The sequence below is a fragment of the Tasmannia lanceolata genome, unplaced genomic scaffold (assembly GCF_043159265.1).
Source record: "Tasmannia lanceolata isolate RefF3 unplaced genomic scaffold, GAP_Taslan_0.1 ptg000006l, whole genome shotgun sequence".
NCBI lineage: Eukaryota > Viridiplantae > Streptophyta > Magnoliopsida > Canellales > Winteraceae > Tasmannia > Tasmannia lanceolata.
In genome coordinates this window covers 45997473-46010739 of record NW_027518683.1, presented here as the reverse complement: position 1 = coordinate 46010739, position 13267 = coordinate 45997473, and the positions used below count along the sequence as shown (strand labels likewise).

The 13267-nt window shown below is 39.3% G+C and overlaps 2 pseudogenes across 2 annotated transcripts in view; one reads left to right on the top strand and one right to left on the bottom strand.

Moving 5' to 3' along the window:
* The window catches only part of LOC143880372 (asparagine synthetase [glutamine-hydrolyzing]-like), a 50481-nt pseudogene extending 48457 nt beyond the window's left edge, over positions 1-2024 (top strand). Inside the window, exons 10-15 of the transcript XR_013251667.1 lie at positions 16-237; positions 701-835; positions 1027-1107; positions 1271-1357; positions 1441-1548; positions 1635-2024. The product of XR_013251667.1 is annotated as an asparagine synthetase [glutamine-hydrolyzing]-like (transcript). The remainder of the gene's footprint in view (positions 1-15; positions 238-700; positions 836-1026; positions 1108-1270; positions 1358-1440; positions 1549-1634) is intronic.
* A 2434-nt stretch (positions 2025-4458) lies between these two features.
* Positions 4459-8652, bottom strand: LOC143880373 (protein trichome birefringence-like 3; annotated as a pseudogene). The gene is made up of 8 exons (XR_013251668.1): positions 8308-8652; positions 7436-7558; positions 7123-7359; positions 6446-6603; positions 6149-6162; positions 5891-6082; positions 5496-5637; positions 4459-4828 (listed from the first exon to the last, which is right to left on the bottom strand). The product of XR_013251668.1 is annotated as a protein trichome birefringence-like 3 (transcript).
* Positions 8653-13267: the final 4615 nt, after the last annotated feature.

Here is a 13267-nt window from a genome sequence, read left to right as displayed (position 1 = left end):
TGGGTAAAATGGCAGGATGGTATTGATGCCATTGAAGATGTTATCTACCATATCGAAACATATGATGTAACCACAATCAGGGCAAGCACACCCATGTTTCTTATGTCTCGCAAGATCAAGGCCTTAGGAGTAAAGATGGTTCTCTCTGGTGAAGGTTCTGATGAAATATTTGGAGGGTACTTGTATTTTCACAAGGCTCCTAACAAGGAAGGGTTCCATCGTGAGACGTGTCGCAAGGTGCGTATCTGATTCAACTCTTTGCTTTCACGTGACTATGTTACATTAGTAATAGATTTTTGTTATAAATGGCACAACTTAGAATCCCCGTTTCCATCCTGAGCTTGGGCTTGTGTTTACATTTCTATATCTTAGCTAATGGTAGTGTAAATATTGGTTAGCATTCTCACGGTCAAATTAAGTCCCAAAATTTGCAAAGTAATCTCTGACTTTGGCCTCCATGTTGATTTTTTATTGAGATTACTCTTATTTTGGCCTCCTTGTTGATTTTTTTATTGAAACCTTTACATTTTTATCCAATTGTTTGTTCCAGCATTCTCTAGAAATTTGTTGTGAAATTCCTTACACGAGAAAGGTCCTTTGATGCAGTCTTTGATGTTATGATTTTGCAATTATGTCAGAGATTGCAATCATATAATTTTATAATTGTGGTTAATAGATTGTTAATATTGTTGTCTCACAGATAAAGGCCCTTCACCAATATGACTGCTTGAGAGCTAACAAAGCAACTTCTACATGGGGTTTGAAAGCTCGTGTACCATTTTTGGATAAACAATTCATAAATGTTGCAATGGACATTGATCCTGAATGGAAGATGGTACGTATGGAACATGCATTATTATATAACTATCAAATTTCCTATAAAACTAGCAAAAAGAACTGTTCTTTTTTATATCTATAGTCATTACACCTAAAAGCTTCTTAAATACAAATTTACTGTTTTTATATATGTAATCATACCTTATAAAAGCTTCTTAAATGCATATTTGTGTCTGTGATTTGTGTCAGATAAAACCAGATCTTGGACGGATTGAGAAGTGGGTGTTGAGAAAGGCTTTCGATGCTGAAGAAAATCCTTATCTGCCAAAGGTCAAAATCATGTTGCACATATACATGTAAATGCTAATTATGTATGATAATCTGCAGAAAAAGGTCTATTCCACAAGCATTGACACTTAAGAGGCGATCCATTGATGCATGTGTGACTTTATGAACATAACTAACAAGGATACCTTTTTTTTCTGTACTGCAGCATATTCTCTATAGGCAGAAAGAGCAGTTTAGTGATGGTGTGGGCTACAGTTGGATTGATGGACTCAAAGCCCATGCAGCTCAACATGTAAACTCTCTCTCTCTCTCTCTCTCTCTCTCTCTCTTAATACTCTGTTCACTCTTCTTTTAACTCTCTTTTATCTTTTCCAGGTGACAGATAAAATGATGCTCAATGCAAAACACATCTTCCCACACAATACACCTATCACCACGGAAGCATACTACTACAGAATGATCTTTGAAAGGTTCTTCCCACAGGTAATTAGCTGAAACTAGGTTTGATTACATAGAAATATGTTATGGTGGAAATATAAAAAATTGAATTCACTTTTCTTTCAATACAGAACTCGGCGAGTTTAACAGTCCCAGGGGAGCAAGTGTTGCTTGCAGCACAGCCAAGGCTCTTGAATGGGATGCAGAGTGGTCCAACAACCCTGACCCTTCAGGTAGAGCTGCCTTGGGAGTCCATGTCTCCGCATATGATCCGATAACTTCGTCAATTCCACTTGGGAAGGTCTCTTCTAATATTGTTAACAAGAAGCCAAGGATGGTTGAACTGAATCCCCCATCCCTCACAATTACAACCTAGTATCTTCTATAAAATTATGTTTTAAGTTGTTAATAAAACTTGTCATGTATGAAGAAAGTATAGTTGTTTGTAGACCAGTATGTACTCTTTATGTATTTTTGAAATTAATTATCTAATGCATGAATGGTTTCCTATTTTCATATTGCTTACAAATATGAATAAAATAGTTGATTCCATGTATCGGGAACTCCAGGCAAACACCAATGTATGCAGTCGGTGTAGTGTTGTGGGTCTAATTTTGGCTCCTCTGTCAATTACTTCCTTTGTGATTCTGTGTAAACTTGTATGTCCGTCTATCCGGTGCTCTGAGAGTTGTGTTATGTTGATGGAGGAGACAAGAACCTTCATTTTATCAACTATACTCATCACCACAGTCATCCGTCGATCGAAGCCCATCGCACTAGAGTGCAGCCACCTCAGATGATTTAAATGAATAAGACAAAATCTGAGCCTATGTGGCTGCCCTCTCATGCAACAACCGTTGCGCAAAATGCCCTATGCGATGGTCCCTATCAAATCCCACGTGGCCACGTTTGAATACCCACAAGATTTAGATTTGGATTTCTCACTTTTGCAGTTGAGATTTGGAACTCAATCAGATCCTTAGATTTCCAAATCAGCTACAGCAGGTAAAAAAATTCGATTTTCAAATCTGTTCTACAAGACATTATTTTCGTAGGTTTGATTTTCAACATCTAAGACGAATGGCTTAGTTATTAGCGTTATTTTACTTTCAAAGGATAACAATAATAAGTAAAGAAAGATTTGGTATGACAAGCATTGAAACTTCTAGTACCACAATGCTTGGGAAAGAAAAATGTACAGGAAGAAGAGACTATAAATTATGGGTCTTGCTTCCTTGTCATTATTCAGAGACAAGTTTTCATATTATGTGAAGTCCGACAAGCTTTGGCAGAACACAAAATTAAAGTTAGTAGATAAACAATTTGGACCTGCTTCTGAATGGAAAATGCTACAAACTATGTTCCGCCAAATGTCATTGAGAACACCTTGATTGAATAATCCAACACCCTTGATCCATAAGCCTCATTTATGTTACGACCAAGAAATGATAATCCAATGATTTTTGTAGTTCTTTATCTTGGTCATGGGATGTCATTTGGGATGGGACCACGACCATGTGGGTCGCCTCATGATTCTGTGCATGATCAATGATCTTTGATTTCACATACATGTCCATGCGTGAGACCCAAAAATTGCTTGTTACCATTCACAGCGAAAATGACTTCTACCTAGTCATTTTTCATGAAAAATATGGCATGCATGGTTTTTTTATTCCTTTCCTTGGTGATGGAAAAATGAGGTGGAGCTCATCCTTGTATCTCTTCTACTCTACCATGAGGAATGTTAGTCTTTTTAGGACGTAGGACAAGAGATTACTATTTATTTGGTTTTTTCCTTTTTGGAAAGCTAGTAATGAGTTTCTTTATTTATTAGGATTTGTTTCCTAAGTGTAGTAGGATTACATTTCTAATTATAGGTGTTCTAATTTTAGGGATTTCTTTTAAGAAAAGTTTACTAAGCTGGAAATTGCATTTCTTTTATATAAGACATTGTAAGCTATAGTTTTAAATGAATCATGGAATAATATCAAAGATGTTTGTCTCTCTATCTCTCTCTCTCTTTCTTCTTCTTCCCTTTCGTAGTGGATTCTAGGGTTCTTCTTCTTCCTCTAGTGGATTCTACGGCAATTATCGGATCGTATGCTTCGGATACGATTCCACATTTGATCTGCTGTGTTATTTTAGTACCAATTGTGGTAGTAGTTATAGTTTTCTTGGTGGGTTGTTTCCGCTAATTCATCAACTGCTGGAAAAGGGATGCTAAGGAAACTCATCAAAAATTGCCTAATTCATCAATTGCAAAGGAAACTTGCCTAAAATTACCTATAGAAAGTATTTCAATTTCTTCATTTCACATCCCCCTCTACATTGAACTCTTCTTCCAGCATATGGGATTAACTTCGACAGAATCTGTGCGTAACTTGGGCCCTCATACAAAGTGGAGCCTTGGGCCAAGTGATATTCTGTATGCTCTCTTTATCTTTTCTGTAACTTTTGGATGTTGAAGCTAAAGGATAAAAAATTTATCTTCTTAGAGACAAAATAAGGTTCAAATCCACTTTCATGAGCCTTGACTTTCCCGTTTTTAAACCTCACAAAATTGTTAACTATTACAAAATAAATTAGGAGGCATAAAGATCTCTCATTGAACCCTCATACTCTTAACCCTCTATAATATACTTCTGTATTTTTACATAGAAACTTGAGTATGTTGTGGGTTCACTAAAACAAATGTAAAGTTCATCAGAACTTGCATTTGACTTGGGAACCAAATTTGTTACATTGTACACAACCTTTAGGAATTGTGTTCAAATTGGAAAATACATTGGATCCTGTGAGAATACTTCTATAGCCCCAGCAATGTAGAGAGAACAAATCAACAACTGATGGCTTCATGAAGCCCAATTTCTTCCCTTCAATGTCTTGCCATTGAAAGAGTGGCATTTTTTTTTTTGGGATAAACTCACCGCCTTGACCATGCTAAGTGGGTCCACGTATGGGATCTAATTCCATCAAATGTAGGCAGAATTTTGTCTTGAAGGTAATTTGTTAATACGATCAACATGAATATAGTGTTGGCTGCCATCTTACTACCCAGCCCAAAATGATATTTCACCAGAGTTAATTGTCTCCACAGTCTGAGTTTGAGATGTCTGTGCATGACTTCCAGTATGAGACTCTTGGGCTAGCCCCAACACCTCCAATGTTGACCTAATATAATATTCACATTTCCAAACTCCAATATATCAGTATTGAGGGGAGAGTTAAATTGGACAAGAAAGAAAAACAGGGTCCGCAAGAACCTCGTTAATGATGATCGGATGTTTGGTTGGTTCAATGCATTTTCAAGCTGTGATGCTGGTAACTGGTAGAACAAATGATATTCCAATGTCAAAATATACGTGAAGCAATCTCAAATTGTATAATGAGCAATATGACAAGTCAGACTAGGGGCTTTAGATAAAAAAGAAACATCAGACCTTGCTCATAGCGGATATTTTACATAGTTGATTTCCTACATTTTTTTCAAAAGTGATAGCCAAAAATATCAACAATGAGAACACCATACGATCAATGTAGAAAGTAGAAACACCCTTCAACTTAAATGGACATAAAAAAGATAAGACCCATATAGCCATTTTATAGACATCGAGGATTAGGGAAGCATGCATGTAACACTTGACAGCATTTTGGGAGTCAGATATACCCCTCGGTCCAAAATGGAAAGTAAAGCCAAGATGTGCAAATACATAATGACTAAGTTACAGTGGCAACGATTTCCCCATCACGAACAACAAAGAACTTCACGAGGGTTCAAAACACAGGAACCACTATTTAAAAGCTTTGAATCAATCATTGACTTGCACAGGTTGATTCGGTTTTTGGCCCAACTGCGTTAATCATAAACTCCCTCGGCTCACTGGAGTCAATAAAAAATTGGGTTTACTTTAGGAAAGTTCTTGTTCAAGGATGAGAAATATCCAGATTTAATCTACCACTTCCATCAAAGTTTCATATCCAATTCCAAATACCTTGGTCCTAGAGAAGAACACTCTGGTCTCATTAGGAGTCACTGTAGAATCAACCCAATTGGCCCATGTCTTCAAACCCATCCTATAAGTAGTCGGTGCTTCAAGCTCCTCAAACCCTTCTTCTCCATTTGAAAAACCTGGGCTCAATCGATCTTCCAATGGGTATAATGAGATCAATTTTAATTAAAAAAATGATAATTATAACATAGAACAGATCACTTAGTTCAGAATGTTTAAGCATTATGATCTCAGAAGTCTGAAAAACTAATCAGGTATGGAAGAAAGTCATGTTGTGCTGCAATTGATTAGCATCATCTAAATTGCTTACACTATTTGGTTGCATCATCAAAAAATTTAAAAAATTATACTCAATTCTAAGAGTTAGAAGGACTTACAGCGACTTTATCTTTAGGCCATTCATCCACCATACATAAGTATTAAACACAAGGATATCCATCCCTATCCAGTTCTTTGCATGCTTGGAGATAGAATCTACTTTCAGTATTCTCATGTTTGGGTCTCCTATTATATAAAGATCATAATTGGATTCGACAAGGTGCCCAATATAATTTAATTGAAGCATTGTACTCCTGTGGGTGCATTGGATAAAACCATTATTAGCTTAATATTCGGAGAAATCCGAGATTTTGGGCCTCTTTGGATTCAACTAAGATTGATTCTTTGTGAATAAGACTTTGAATTTAATAGAATTTGCATAGTAAGGCCTCTTTTGCAGCCTCTAACCATATCATTTCTAAAACTATGATAACCATTATTTGCAAATAATCATATTTAACTTCAAAACCATTTGCATATAAGATTATATGCAAATAAATTTTATCCAAAGAGGCCGTTAATCTGTGGAGGATTGGGGTGTTGGTGGCTTTGAATATAGATAAAGACCTCATGGAATTCTGGTCTGCTGGTATATGAGCTTGTACCATACAGACAAATGATTGTCATTGCACTCTTTGAAGGATTTTGGTCTACTGGTATATGAGCTTGTACCATACAGACAAATAATTGCCATTGCCCTCTTTGTAGTGAATCACTTACAAACATTAGCCTCTTTCCTCTCAATCTTTCTAGGGCGACTTTCGCATCAAACCTGGAAGATGAAGTCAATACTTATGGGTTTTCAATTATAACATAAACGCTTTAATGGGGAATGAGATTTGTTTACAAGTTGGTATATGCTTTGTCTGGCACTAAGTGATATGTACATGATGTATATATGAATGTTGAACTATCATGCAATTTAAAATGTCGGGTTCTTAGATAAATTGACATTAATCTATAGTTTTGTACTAATTCCAAACTTGGGAACCGTGAAGCTACCAATTACTCCAGTAGGTTAAAGCTATTAGAGCTGGTGTTGTTTGATCATTTATACTTTAACACTCCCCCTCACGTGTGACCCCTCTTTTTTTGGGTTCGGTGGATTTTAACATCACGGAGTTGGGTTTTGAATCGAGGACCTGGTGCTAGGCAATAGCTCTGCTACCAAGTGAAACAACCAATCACTCCAAAAGCTTAAGGTGTTAGAGTTGGTGTTATTTAATCATTTAAACTTAAACAGATATTACTACTGATAGAATGAAAGAATTTTATACAAGAGTTATCTAACCTCAGAAAGTTGCATTCGTTCGGCTGCCATTCCCAAAGCTGATAATCATTGTCCAGCCTTCCTTTCTTTACCCTTGATACTTGTCAATCCAAATACAGACAAATCTGCTCTGAATACAAAGGCTTGTTGAACTGTTGAACACCCACTTCCCCTTTACAACATTGCACTTATTAAATGCATTGAACTCCATCTTTTCTGCAACAAAGACCTCTTCTACAGAGGAATCCACTTTCTCCTCTACACAGCATTGAAATAGTTCATGTCAAACTCGCAAAATATTAGTTGAGTAGCAAAAGTGGCCAAGTATAATTACCTGTTGTAACCTCACTTATTAGATCTTGTTTAGAACAAGGTGTAAGCTTGAGAATGGAGGTGCGAGTGAGTGCGCAAATATCTTCTACGTAGAGAAGACCGGCGTTATCAATGACAAATCCTGCTCCTGGTCTAAACCTCACGCAGGCCAGTTTAAGATTAATTCAGATGCTTCATTGGAAGAAAATGGTGCCGCAATTGGGGGACTAATCAGAAGCGATGATGGCTGGCTTCTATCCATGTTCTCTACTGAGGTTTCCAAAGCAGAGATTTTCGGGCTTGAATTACAGGCCATCGAAGCGGGTATTTGTCTGGCTCTTGAAATTGGCATTTCGAATATTTGGATTGAATCAGACTCTCTCTTCATTGTGGAAGTATTACAAGGCAAATCAATCATCCCTTGGAAAAGTATTACCACTGTAAGTAATATCAAATCCTTCCTGGCCAAGCTCTCTAGATGGAAAATTTCCCATATCTGGAGGGAAGGAAATGCAGCAGCTGATTACCTATCCAAGACCCATTGCCCTATTAAAGGCTTTGACATTGTTCCATTCCTTGCGTCGCCCGAGTTGCTGGACTTGATCGCAGCAGATGAAAAGGGTCAAGTCTATCCTAGATTGGGCTGATCTCGTTGGCTTCCGAAGAATCCTGCTATCTTGATTCGTTTTGAATCTGTTTTGGGTGGATTTGCCTGCCCTTGCCCCTGGTGGTTGGGGTTCTGTTTTCATATTATTCTTTATTATTAATTTGTAGTTTGTTTTCCTTTTTGTGGCTCTTGGGGCCTGGATACTGTATTCTCCTTTGTTTTTATTTATTTCTAGTGGGGGTCTTGCCTAACCCCAGCTTTCTCGTCAAAAAAAAAGAAGGGAAGACCGGCGAAGGCGCAAACTATGACAGCTATGATAGAGAGGGGAAGTTTCACTTTCAATGGTTTCATTAATAGCTTGTGTGAAAAGCATATCACTGTGAGTAGAAAATCCAGGCAAGGTGTGAGGGGAGAGCTTCTATTTTGAAATATAAAGAGATTGAGTGATTAATAACATGTGGGTGGTATTTTTGAAAAAAAAAAAAACATGTGGGGGTGCAACAGAATGATGAGAAATTAAAGAAGTTTTGTGGGGTAATTTTTACCATTGAGTTGGAGTAAAGTAACAGTCATGTATAGAGGGTGGTGGTCTCTGTTATATTGGGGGGTTAGAAAAGGTGGCATGCCAACATCTTCACTACTTTCTAACTCCATTTGGCCTGCTTAATTAGGTGGGGGGAAAACAGAGAAGGGTGCTCTCTCTCTCTCTCTCTCTCTCTCTCTCTCTCTCTCACACACACACACACACACACACATGTGGCCAGCTATGGGATTATCTTTGCCATTTGTATAGCATAAACATCCTCATCCTTAATAGCTATTTGTTTTAGGAAACACATTGTTGCATAATTCTGTTTATGAGAATGATTTGGAGACAACAGTGATGATATTAATTAATGATCTAGGTATAATGACCTCTTTAATTAATTGACTGGGCCAGATGAACCTTTCCTTTTCATGAAAATTTGAACTCTTTTGCTTCTATAAAAACTTGAGAATCATGAGTGTCTTACATTTTATATCGAGAGGGGATGAAAAGATGTTGGTGGTAGGTTTGAAAGAGAGGCCGACTATCTAGTTCGAGTGTGGGCTTTAAGTGTAGGCTTGATTCTTGTTGTGCCACATTTTTGACCCATTGAGAAATTGGGCCTGTTGTGCCTAACCAAACCCAAGGGGGAGAATTTGCAACCATAATTGGTGGAAGCATTGGGACCCGCACGTGTCCAACTATTGAACCCCACATCATTTCATGGAGGCTCTAATAATATGAGGCCCTACATATTCTCCCCCTTTCCTCTCTGAGCCACCCTCAAGTATTTATAACTACTCTTTTTATGCCAAAAGAGGTGGTACAGGAATAAAAGGGGGCGAATGTCAGATTTACCTACATATACAGGTGATATTTAAAATATCATGATACCTAGGACAATATAGTATCTAGGACAATAGATTGTGATATTTAAATCTCTGATATATCAAGATAGTTTGAAATACCGAAATTAAAATAGTGATATTTTACAACCGTGGTCAATGGCCTATTTAGTAAGTAGTTGGTAAAAGATTGCAGAGGAAGAGGAAGAGGAAGAAATGCTTTGCACAGAAGAAGAAGATGAAGTTTGACCAACTCAAAACTTGTGTTGGTCTGTGTTGTTGTTATATTTAAAAACACTATACACGTTACAATGAGTTGGAAAATCCCTTGATTGCAGGGATGCTAATAATATACAAGGAAAATAAAAGCAACTATAGAAGAAATAATTAATTGAATATTTAGTGTCCTTATTTACAAGGACTGTTACAAGGGAAGTTGCCCTGTTTGGTGAGATTTCCTTCTAAGATAGGATTCTCCTTAATAGGCCCCCTCAACCTGATAGGGAGGGGAAGGACCCAAAGCTTGTCACGTAGGAAGGTGAAGCGCATAGAAGTGAGCCCCTTAGTGAAAATGTCCACCACTTGGTCTTTGGTGGAGATATACCGGACATCAAACTCTTTGCGAACAACTTTCTCTCCGATAAAATGATAGTCGACATCAATGTGTTTAGTACGTGCATGGAAAACTGGATTAGAGGCAAGAGAGATGGCACTGATGATGTCGCACCATACAACAGGGGTACGGGTGTGAATACTAAGGTCCCGAAAGAGAAACTGTATCCAAGTTAATTCGACTGCAGATTGGGCTAAAGAGCGATATTCAGATTCTGTACTGGAACGAGAAACTGTGGGCTGCTTCTTTGCACTCCACGAGACTAAGTTGTCACCAAGGTAGACACATTGACCAGATGTGGATCGACAATTATCTGGATTACCAACCCAATCAGCATCACAGAAGGCAGATAAGGAAAAATTGGATGGGACTATTAGAAGTCCATGAGTGACTGTCCCTTTGAGATAGCGCAAAATGCGTTTGACTGCAGTTAAATGAACCGTCGTAGGAGAGTGCATAAACTGGCATACTTGGTTAATGGCGAAGGCAATATCAGGACGGGTCCAAGTGAGATACTGAAGAGCGCCTACAATGCTACGGTATTCAGAAGGATTTGGGAGAGGGTCGCCAGAGGAAGTTGACATTTGGCCGCCTGAAACCACCGGAGACGAGTATGGCTTTGCTCCATCCATTTTGTACTTTGTTAACAGATCAACAACATACTTTGTTTGGGAAAGGAATAACCCATGACACGATCGGTGCACTTCGAGGCCAAGAAAATAATGTAAAGGTCCAAGATCTTTCATGGGAAAAACATCGGCTAGCTGAGTTATTGCAGCATTAATGGAAGCAGAGTGACTGCTTGTAATAATGATGTCATCCACATAAATCAGTAGAATGATGAGATGTCCCTGTTGTCTGCGCACAAAGAGAGAATGATCGGGGGAAGAGCCTCGAAAACCAAGCTTTTGAAGATGAGTGGTGAACCGATCACACCAAGCCCGTGGAGCTTGTTTGAGGCCATAGAAGGACTTGTGGAGGCGACAAACATGATGTGGATGCTGTGGATCAACAAACCCAGGGGGTTGGATCATGTAGACCTCCTCTTTGAGTTCTCCATGTCAAAAAGCATTCTGAACGTCAAGTTGTCGGATGGGCCAATTGAAGTGAACTGCCATAGCTAAGACAATCTGTATTGTGGTAGGTTTGTTAACGGGGCTGAATGTGTCAGTATAATCAACACCTGCATGTTGGTGGAATCCTTTGGCAACGAGTCATGCTATGTACCTTTCAATAGTGCCATCAGCCCAATGTTTTAATTTATAAACCCACCGGCAACCCACAATATTCACGTGAGGGCGAACAGGAACAAGAGACCAAGTGCCATTTCTCTGTAGGGCATCAAACTCTTGGGCCATAGCATGCCGCCATTCAGAGCTTTTGTTGGCAATGGTGAAACAGGAAGGTTCGGAGGCGGATTTCAAAGAGTGAGTGCTGTAGGAAGTGGGTAACGAGAGGTTCGAAAAGAGTGTTTGGGTTTGCGAGTACCATCCTGGGATCGCATCACGATTGGGTGAGTGGAAGGGCGCCAAAGAGGTTCACGAGATTGTGGAGAAGTTGAGGTAGATGAGGGATAATGGTTATTGGTAGAGGTAATAGGTGTTGAGGAAGGGACATCAGAGGAGGTTGCAGGTTGGGGAATGGCATTAGAGATACTGTCATTTGGAGAGGTAGTGGGTTGGGGTTGAGTAATGAGACTAGGTTCATGGGTGAGAGGACGAGTAATGGGTGTACCTAAGATAGGTAAAGTGGATGACACTGGTGGAGTAGCGCTAAGGAGAAAAGCCGGGTTAGTGCTGTCCGCGGCAGGAGTGAATGGAGGCATGGCCGAGATGTCCTTGAAGGGGAATGTGTGCTCATCGAAGACCACATGGCGAGAAAGAAAGACATAACCTGTGGCAATGTCAAGACACCGATACCCATGGTGATGTAAGCTATTTCCAAGAAAGACACATGTAGAGGAGCAAAAATCTAACTTAGTCTTAGTATAAGGACGTAGACACGGAAAGCACAAACACCCAAAAGTGCGAAGAAAAGTATAGTTAGGCGGCCTGCCAAAGAGACATTCCCATGGAGTGTGATTTTTAAGAATCCGAGAAGGGAGCCGATTGATGAGAAAAACGGCTGTGTTGAAGGCCTCAACCCAAAAGTGGGTGGGCATGTGAGAATGGGCGAGTAGGGTGAGGCCCATGCCAACAATATGGTGGTGTTTTCTCTCAGCGGCTCCATTCTGTTCCGGGGTGTGAAGACATGAAATACGGTGAGATATGCCATTACCAAAAAGTAGTTTTTGAAAACGATGACTCATGAACTCACCCCCGCTGTCAGATTGAAATTGTTTTATATTAACGGATAGCATATTTTCTACCTATTTTTTGAATTGAACAAACACATCATAAGCATGGGAGCGAACTTTTAAGGGATAAAGCCAAACATACTTTGTGCAATCATCAATAAAAGAAATATAATAACGAAACCCACTTATTGATAAAATAGGGGAAGGGCCCCAAATGTCATAATGGATCAAGTCTAAAGGACGAGAAGAGATAGAAGAAGACAAGGAAAATGGCAGCTTCGTGCTTTTACCCATTTGGCATGAAGGGCAAATGGAAGAAAGCTGAGCAGCGCCAAGGACAGGTAATTTAAAAAAGGAAACAATGTGCTGCAAAACATTAGAAGATGGTTGGCCCAGCCGAGAGTGCCATATGGGTGCGGAGACTCGTTCACCAATGTAAGCAATGGAGCGGGGTTTAGTGATGTGGGTGCATTGTAAATGAAGGGGGTAGAGGCCATTCTCACTCCATCCGCAGAAAAGCATCCTCCCCGTGGCTTTGTCCTTAATGCAAAAACCAGATGAGTCAAAACAAATAACACAATTATTATCATTGGTGAGACGATAAACAGAGAGAAGATTCGTAGAAATATTAGGAACATGTAACATGTTGGTTAGATTAAATTTTGCATGGGGAGTATAAAGGATATTATGACCAATGTGAGAGATATGCAAACCTGCACCATTGCCAACAGAAACCTTGTCAGTGCCTTGATATTCAGAATACAAGGAGAGGTTCCCAAGTTCCGAAGTGAGATGATCGGTAGCACCAGTGTCTGTATACCAAGTTTGATCAAGAGCGGTGGGAGAAGTAGCCATAGCAGCAAGCCTTGGGGGTGGTTGGAGTCCTTGAAGCACAGAAGGGAGGCTGTAACAGTCCAGAGCCGTGTGACCAAGTCGGCCGCATAACTGGCAAGTAGGACGATTGGTG